Raw genomic sequence first — 9,152 nt, 5'->3', positions numbered from 1 at the left:
CACAGATTGGAAATTTTTCCAACATCCAGAACTGTGACAGAATAATTTCTTTTATTGAAGCCATCAGTAGTTTGGTATTTTGTTACAGCAGCTGTAGCAAACTAATACAGGAGAATAACCACCCCTCACTGGGAAGCTGAAATTGTCGGCTCCTTGCTTTCCCAGCTTTCCCAGGAGCCAGGGCCAGAACACACACAGTTTCTAACACTTACGAGGTCCTTCATGTTCATCATTATTGAGTAAACCTTGAACTGACAGAAGTGACATTATATAAATCACACAAAGTTCTAAAATGGTGTAAATTTAATACAAATAATTTATGGATGTCAATCTAACAATTACTGACATTTAATTAGCAGAAAGCTTTGTTATTGTTGTTGCTTAAATGCATAGCACCCTAGAATAGTATCCAAACTTCCACAGATGTGGAAACACCTGTTTGGATATCAGAAATTAGCAGATGGCAAATGCAGGATTTGAACCCAGCCATTTTGACTATAATATGAGAACAGAGTTCTCTGGAGGAATGCCAAAAAAGACTTTTCTTTTTAAATGAATACTAGTAAGGAAGAAAATACAAAGTTTCTAACTCTAAACTAAATAACAATATTTTAGATTTACCTTAATGTCCATTTGTCTGAAAAAGGTTGTATACATCATCCCTAAAATAACAGAACTAGTCTGGGACCCCTGTTCTTTTCTGGCAACCGCTCCAAGGAGACTGACAGAAAGAGCTAAATAATTTAGGGTAGAAATTATTCAGGCCACAACAAAGCCAGGAACTTTTAATTTATCAGAGTAATTATATTGTGTTAGCTTAACTTATAAAACCAAATTCACTTTAAAAAGTTTTACCATTACAAATTCTGAGACACTTTGTAGAGCTTCTGTTTGGCAAATGAGAACAGTTGGGAAAATAAATATGTGCAGTGAAAAGAGCTAAAATATCTTGTTCAAAAAACAAATTCTGATAACTGTGAAAACTAACTATCAGAACGTATGTCCATCCTCAAGTTTGGCAGAGATGCCACCATCAGAACCAAAGCACATTTGGCACATTTCCTGTTGGATCTTCTGAAGTGAGGATACACAGGTGAACTGGAACATGCTTCCCAGTGCCCTGTAGGGATCTTCTGTTGGAGGACTGACAGCTGAAACCACACTTCCCCGTGGGTTTATCCAGACAGATCAAGGTTTGTTGATTTGCCTTGTCTCACACTGAGCTTGGGATGGAGCCACTGGAGCTCTTTCCTGGCCTGGCCTGAATGGGACAAGTCACTTCTCTGGGATTTGGCTTTCTCACAAAGTTCAGGAGTCACCTGCCTTACCCTGCCTGACCTGTGGGGGCCATAGGTCGAGGCTGCAGTGGCTCCTGGGATCCCTGCCAGTTCCCACAGACTTCCAGCTAAGCTGCCATTTAGCTCCCAGTTGTTACCCTTCCTCTCCTCTCCCAGCAATGGAAAGAAACTGAGGAATCAGAGGCTCCCTGGGGCAAAGTCTCTGGGTTCAAATGAGGCTCAGAAAAACTGTATGATCAAATCTGCAAAAGCTAACTTTTGCAGACCCCATGACCCAGCAATTCCACTGCAGTCTATGCCCCAAAAAAGCAAGTGCATCTCTCTTCCAGAAGTCCCGTGCTCACAAGAGGCAAGATGTAGACACAACCCAAATGCTCATTGACGTACAAAAGCTAAACAAACAGTAGCATATTCATGTTATTACATAGCAATAGAAGAAGAAACTACTTTTATATCCAACAATACAGATATAATGTTGAGTGAAAGTAGATAGGCACCAAAAACCTACAAGTTATAATTTCATTAGCTTCAAGAAGTAGAAACTGGAATCAGTGGTGAAGAGGTCAGAACAGGCGCTACCTCTTGGAGAGAGGTGGGCATCAACTGGAAGGAGATGTTGAGGAACCTTGCAGAATGCTGGAAATGTTCTAAATATTTTTCCTAATAGTGATTATATGAGTAGATAGATAAAACTTCAAAAGATTTTTTAAAAATTATATTATATAATTATAATTTGTTTTTTCTGAATGTATATTTTATTTATTAGTACTGGGGATTGAACCCAGGGGCACTTAACAACTGAGCCACAACCCTAGCCCTTTTTATTTTTTATTTCAAGACAGGGTCTTGTGAAGTTGCTTAGGGCCTTGCTAACTGCTGAGTCTGGACTTGAACTTGTGATCCTCCTGCCTTAGCCTTCTGAGTCACTGGGATTACAGTCATGCACCACTGTGCCCAGTGTTTGTGTGTGTCTGTGTGTGTGTGTGTGTGTGTGTGTGTGTGTGTGTGTAAGAGAGAGAGAGAGAGAGAGATTTTTGTTTTGTTTTGTTTTTTAATTTAAGACAGGGGATTCTGGGGAGGAGGACTTCACTCTCAAAACAGTGAGGAATAAGGAAGATTCTGATTAGGGAGCTCAAGTCAGAGCTCTCAGGCCTCTGTGTTTAGTATTCAAGACAGCTGAGAACTCTGAGACCATAACTGAAGCATGTGCAAGTGAAAATAATGATCAATTACCATCTGTGATGCCCTTTCTAGGTGCCAGTTCTAAACAAGGCATTTTACAAACACAACCTCACTGAATGCTGACAACTTTATAAGGTAGATAAAGTTATTATCACCACTTTACAGAGTAATGGCATGCTTTGCTCAAGAAGAACACACTGCAGGTGAGTGTGTCAGGATGCTGAAACAGGTCTTTCCAGAGTGGAGGGACAGAAAGGTGTCAAGGGTCAGGGATAATTTTCCAGATTCCTCTGCTCCGGGCTTTATATTTCTTGGTAAGAGATATTACTTCAGGTACAGGCACAACTTTCTTTCCTCTGGCAACCAAGCAACTAATACACTGATGTGCAAAGTGTTTTCAGGGAACAAATCAGGTCCAGGCACAGAGTGGCTTCCAGTCTTCTCAGCTAGTACTTCTCCCTTTTCTCCAGGAAAGATCCCACACAACCCCAGCCAACAACAGGGATGGACAGAGGCACGGAGGTACTTATCTGAGTCTCTTCTTGGGGAATGTGAAGCTTCAATGTGGACACAGATGAGGAGATAGGGCCATGTCACTGCATGGGGCCTGTTGTTGATAACTCTGAGTCACCTGCTCTCCACCTGCCCCACACAGGTACCATTCCTCTTTCCCTTCTGTGAACAGCTCCAGTGTCTTTTCAATAAATCCTATATTATTAACAGTTAGGGCTCTTGGTTACAATAAAGTAATCTACTTCAAACCAGCTTAAGTGAAAAAGACAAATTCATTGTGAAGATCTAGGGTCTCACAAAACTCCGAGAGAGTGATGCAGCCAACCCCAGGAATGGAACCACACTGGAGAGAGCCCGGGCGGGAAGCTGGAGGCCCCTCTCTGCACTACTCCCTCTCCTCCTCCATAGGCCTCTATTCCACCCTTCCCATTACAGACCAGCCTCCTACATTCCACTCACATGGTGGGACAGGACATCACCACTTCCAGATACACACATTCTAGAGCAAGCATCCAACATGAAGCTTATCTCCAGCTTTTACTTCCAAACCTGGTACCCCAGGGAAAAAACTGAATTATTTTTTCTTTTCTTTTCTTTTTTTTTTTTTTTTTGGTACCAGGGAGTAAACTCAGGGGCACTTGACCACTGAGCAACATCCCCAGCCCTATTTTGTATTTTATTTAGAGACAGAGTCTCACAGAGTTGCTTAGCACCTTGCTGTTGCTGAGGCTGGCTTTGAACTCTCAATCCTCCTGCCACCGCCTCCCAAGCTTCTGGGATTACAGGCACTGTCCACTATGCCTTGCAGGAACTAACTTCTTGATCATGGATCAATTGCTCCAGACCAAAAACAATGCTTTAGGAGAGTCAAGGTCAACATAACAACTCCTAACAAAATTGTGTGGATGGATTGCTGAGTATGTGCCTGGGGAGATTAGTAGAAAGGAGATTGTGGACATCAACCTGATGAGCATCTAAAATATTGCCTAATTTAACCAATTCTTTGACAATGGGAGAAGTGTCAGCTTCAGAGTTACAGGGATTAGAGCCATTGTTTACCAGCTGTGTGGATTTAGGCAAGTTATTTGGTTTCCCCAAGCCTGTTTCCTTACCTACAAAGAAAGAATAATAATATATACTTCATGATTCATTGAGAGGAATAAAGGCAAAAAGATTAAAAGCACCTAATGCAGCACACAAATGCTAAATAGTTTCAACTTAATTTTTTTTTGAGAGAGAGAATTTTTTAATATTTATTTTTTAGTTTTTGGCGGACACAACATCTTTGTTTGTATGTGGTGCTGAGGATCGAACCCAGGCCGCACGAATGCCAGGTGAGTGCGCTACCGCTTGAGCCACATCCCCAGCCCATTTCAACTTAATTTGAACATCAAAATAATCACAAGAGATCTAAGAGTGCTTTGCTTATAAATGTCACCAAACTGGGCCCATTTTGCATGCCACACAGTACACCAGTCACTGAAATGATGAATCTTGCAAAAGAGAAGGTTTATTCCTGAGGTATGGTTCTCAAGCTAAGCTTACCTGGGGCCCACTTTGAGGTCAATTCTCTGTTTGGTAGGTGATGGGTATCATCTCAGAATGCTGGACCAGCATTATTCCATTAGGACAAAGTTTACAACAAAAAACAACAAACAAGAGCAAAACAAATCCATAACTTTTAAAATAAATAATTTAGTTCTAGACCAAAAAGAAAACTGAGGTGACAAAACAAGGAAAACCTAATCCTATCACAATTTCCTATTAAAAGAAGATCAACACTCCAAGAAAACTATCATTTAAGCAGTTTTGCATCAATGTGCCTTCAATATCAATGCTCAGCCTCTAGAATAACCTATGAATAAAGTTGCCCACTTGATCATGCATCAAATTTTTCATAAGATTCACTTCCTCTCCAAACCCCTTTTATAACTTTCTACAACCTTTCATTCCATCTAAGCCATTAGTTTTGTTGACCTGTTTCCCCATCTCGTGTTCTATAACTCTTTTATAAAACATGTCTCGTTTTCTTCACAGCAATGGTCTGAATCACTCAGACTGTTAAAGCTTTGAGCCATAAACCAAGCTAGCTAGCCACTGTCCTTATGATATTGGGTAATCTTAACATAGGTGTGTTGGTGCTCAGAAGATTATTGGATATTTTTCTTAAACCAACATTAAGACAAGTCTTATTTTAAAACATTTGAGTTAAAAGCATGTGGGATTCACTTTATTAGTGCTCCTTTATTTCTAAGTTGATCTGGTATCATGAAGATATAACACCCAATATACACGTACCCATAAAAATTCAGACAGGTCAAAAAATCTTAAAGCTTTCGTTTAGATTTTTCATTCAATAGCTTTCAAAAAGTTTTTCTCTTTTTGCTGAAGGTGTCATAACATTCCCCACTTTAAAATGGTACACTCATATATTGCTGGTGGGACTGCAAATTGGTGCAACCACTCTGGAAACCAATCTCCACTCTGGAGATTCCTCAGAAAATCTGGAATGGAACCACCATTTTAACCCTTTATCCCCTTCCTCAGTATAAACCCAAAGGACTTAAAATCAGTATACTATAGTGATGTGGCCACATCAATGTTTAGAGTGCCTCAATTCACAATAGCTAAGCTATGGAACAAACCTGGTTGCCCTTCAACAGATAAATGAATAAAAAAGAAAGTGGTACATATACCCAGTGAAATATTACTTGGCCATAAAGAAGAATAAAATTATGCCATTTGCCACTAAATGGATGGAACTGGAAACTATCACACTAAGTGAAATAATCCAATCCTAAAAAAAAAACAAAAAACAAAAAACAAAAACAAAAAAAAAAAACAAAGGCTGAATGTTCTGATATGCAAATGCTGACCCACAGTGGTGGGGGATGAGTGAGGGTTTCACTGGATTGGATAGGGTGGAGTGGGGGGGGTGGAAATGGGAAAGATAAGCAGAATGAATTGGACATAACATTCCTATGTTCATAAATGAATACATGACCAGTGTAACTCTACATCATGTATAACCACAAAAATTGGAAGTTATACTCCATGTATATATGATATGTCAAAATAGTTTCTACTGTCATGTATAATTAAAAAAGAGTGAATAAATTTTTTTTAAATCCCCACTTTGATAAAAACTCAATGCTAACATTTCCTGCTAAGAAATCCCCACCAAGAAGGAGTGGTGTAGTGGGGACAAGCAGAAAGGAGAACCTAGAACAGGCCCCACTTGGAATGCTATGGGTTGCTCATAAGTAGATTAGAAACCCTTACTCTGAATGGCTTCAGCCCTCTAGGAGGACATTAATCTCCAGCAGTAGGTTAAAAACAGGAAAATGGATCCAGATGGAGTCTACCTGCCCAGGTTCATTACGTTTCAATCTCTCCTAAAGCATTTCTAATGAAACAGAGAAACTGCCTGTGAATTCTGGGGGCACTGCTATGGGAGGTTAAAAGGGTTGCCTTGAGGGGGTTAGAAAAGCAGGGACTCAGAGAGGGGAAAAAAACAGAGGGGCTCAGGGAGAAGCCAGACCTTTTCATCTGTATTACCAAAAACTGTCACGGTTCCCTAACTGGGAATCAAACCCAGTCCTGGCAGCAAGAGCACCCAATCTTAACCACTAGACAACCAGGGCATGGCAGGGGGCCACAGAGGCAGGAGGAGGATGCTAACTATTTTGAAGAAATTGTCATTTTACCAACAAATTTATAGGATTTATTTGCCAGTCTCATGCAGACTAAATACCAAATTTTTCAGGTTAAGCAGGCCCATAATGGCTTGGCTTTTTTTCTTTTTTTTTTTTTAAGTCTCTTATAATAATATATTTTAAGTCTCTTATAATAATATTTAAAAGTTAATTCTTAGATGTTTGAATTTCTGCTAAAACTGGCTCAGATAACAAACTTTCAAGCAAAAATTCAATAGACTCATAAGGCTAAAATCCTTTTGTGTTACCCCCACAATTGCTGTGTAAAAATTACCTTGAATGGGACTGTTTTCTGCCTAGTAAAGCATGCACTGGCCCCACGCTTTGCCCCTAAGGCAAGATGGCATCTAGCTGTAGCTGTACTAGTAGCTTGGGTAGTGGGGCTGGGGAGGCCCAAAGTGGGTTTCTTTTTTGGAGCAAAACAATTACTCATAGATCAACCTTAATTTAAAGACCATAGAATTCTGCAGTTAGGACTGTTGGTCTGCTGCTATACTGAAGGCATTCACAATAAATATTTAAATTAAGCATGCCAATAAAAATATATAAAGAACCTGAAGTGAATTCACCAGAAAAAAAAAATTCCTGCCTAACAAAAGCAGAGCAGCCATGAGAACCCCCCACTAAAAGTATTCCTAGGAATTCTGGTGGCAGCTTACCTTGATGGGTTTAAATTGAATTCTGCCCAGTACCATCTCTAGGACTCATTCTCAGGCCATATGTCTCCTGATTCCAAAGAAAATGGGGGCCAGGAAGTAACAGAAATTCACTCCATTTTAGAGAATGCAATCCAATGGGCCGCATGTGGGGCTCAAGTTAACACTTCCTGTTGATTCAGAATTCAGACACTGTTCATCAAAAGTATATACTCATGTTACTTATGATTCACCTAGAACTAGATTTCAGAAACCAAATAAAACCAAGAGAACTTCTGTGAGTGGAGATTCCCTAATCCTTCCCAAACATTGGGCATCCCCAAACCAGGCCCCTCGCAAAGAAGGCCAAAGCAAGACTTCCTTTCAAAGTCAAATATCTAATGACCATTAACCAAGACCATCACAATAAAGTCTAAACCAGAGGGAATAGAAATAAGAATTCACTTATACTGAAGTTACTCACCAAATAAGATGTCTTCCAAATCCAAAAATCATCTCTCTATTGCAAAAGTGACATTGTCTGAAGAGCAGGGGCACCAGGCTGGAAATGTCCTGGGATAAAAGACACAAGCAGAAATCATCTATAGATAATCAATACCAGGAAGAGGTCAACCAGCCACAGGCAAAATGTCTGTCAGGACTTGCTTCCTGAGAAATCATTATTGAACTAGGCGGGCCTACTTTGCCATATGAAGAGTCCTGCAAAAGAACAAGTTTGTTCACGAGACAGCCAAGTATGAGAAGACATGAAACTCAAGCCCCACATCTGCCTCCTTCAATATAGGACTTGGGAGTATTTGTGAGAGGAACAGGGAAAGGTGATTGGAAGTTAATTAAAAGGTGAAACCAGGCACGTGGCACGAACCTGCAATCCCAGCTGCTCAGGAGGCTGAGGCAAAAGGATCACAAGTTTGATGCCAGCCTGGACAATTTAACCAGACCCTATCTCAAAATAAAAAATTAAAAGGGCTGGGGGTGTATAGCTCAGTGGTAGAGTATCCTAGGTTCAATCCCCAGTGCCAAAAGAAGAAGGAGGAGAAGTAGGTAAAGTGAGTTAAGTTGAAAGGTTTATTCAGGGTTTACCTTGGTTTAAACAATGAATTTTTTGTGTTGTTGAGGTGGAGGTTTACCCACTCTATGGAACCAGTCAACTTATCATATTGCATTTCCCTATGACATCTCAAGTTTAAAAAAAACCACCCATAAATTATCTTACTTATCTTACTGCTATTACTAGAAAAGTGAGAGCCAAGAGTGTAACATACCATGGATGCCTTATCTAGACCCTCCCTCTAAAGCAGATAACAATAAACATTGTCTTTAGGATGTTTGGATTTGTTGAATGAGGAGTAGTAAGTATGGATATTTATCAATAATAAGCTATAAATAAGAAAGATCCAAAGAGGCCAAAAAGTTTATCAGACCACAGGAAAGGTCTTCTAGATGTCAGGAAAGACAGGTGGGAAATATCTCTTTTTCTTCACTTTTAATAGAGCAACAATTTCTTATTTTATGAAATCCTGGAACTTCTCAAAAAAAAAAATTTTTTTTTCTAGGATTGAGGTGGTACCTTGAACTAGCTCCACATCATCCATATAAAGAAGGCATTTTCAAAAGACAACAGATGTTTACTTTGCACACAACATGTCAGGGATTTGAGAAAGTGTCTTATTAAGAGAAAAGGCCAAGCCAGGCTCGGTGGCGCTGCCTGTAATCCCAGAAACTCAGGAGGCTGAGACAGGAGAATCTTGAGTTCAAAGCCAGCCTCTGCAAAAGCGGGGCACTAA

The sequence above is a fragment of the Spermophilus citellus genome (genome assembly GCF_964194105.1).
Source record: "Spermophilus citellus genome assembly, chromosome: 1".
NCBI classification, from domain to species: domain Eukaryota; kingdom Metazoa; phylum Chordata; class Mammalia; order Rodentia; family Sciuridae; genus Spermophilus; species Spermophilus citellus.
Note: the sequence above shows the minus strand (reverse complement) of the source record.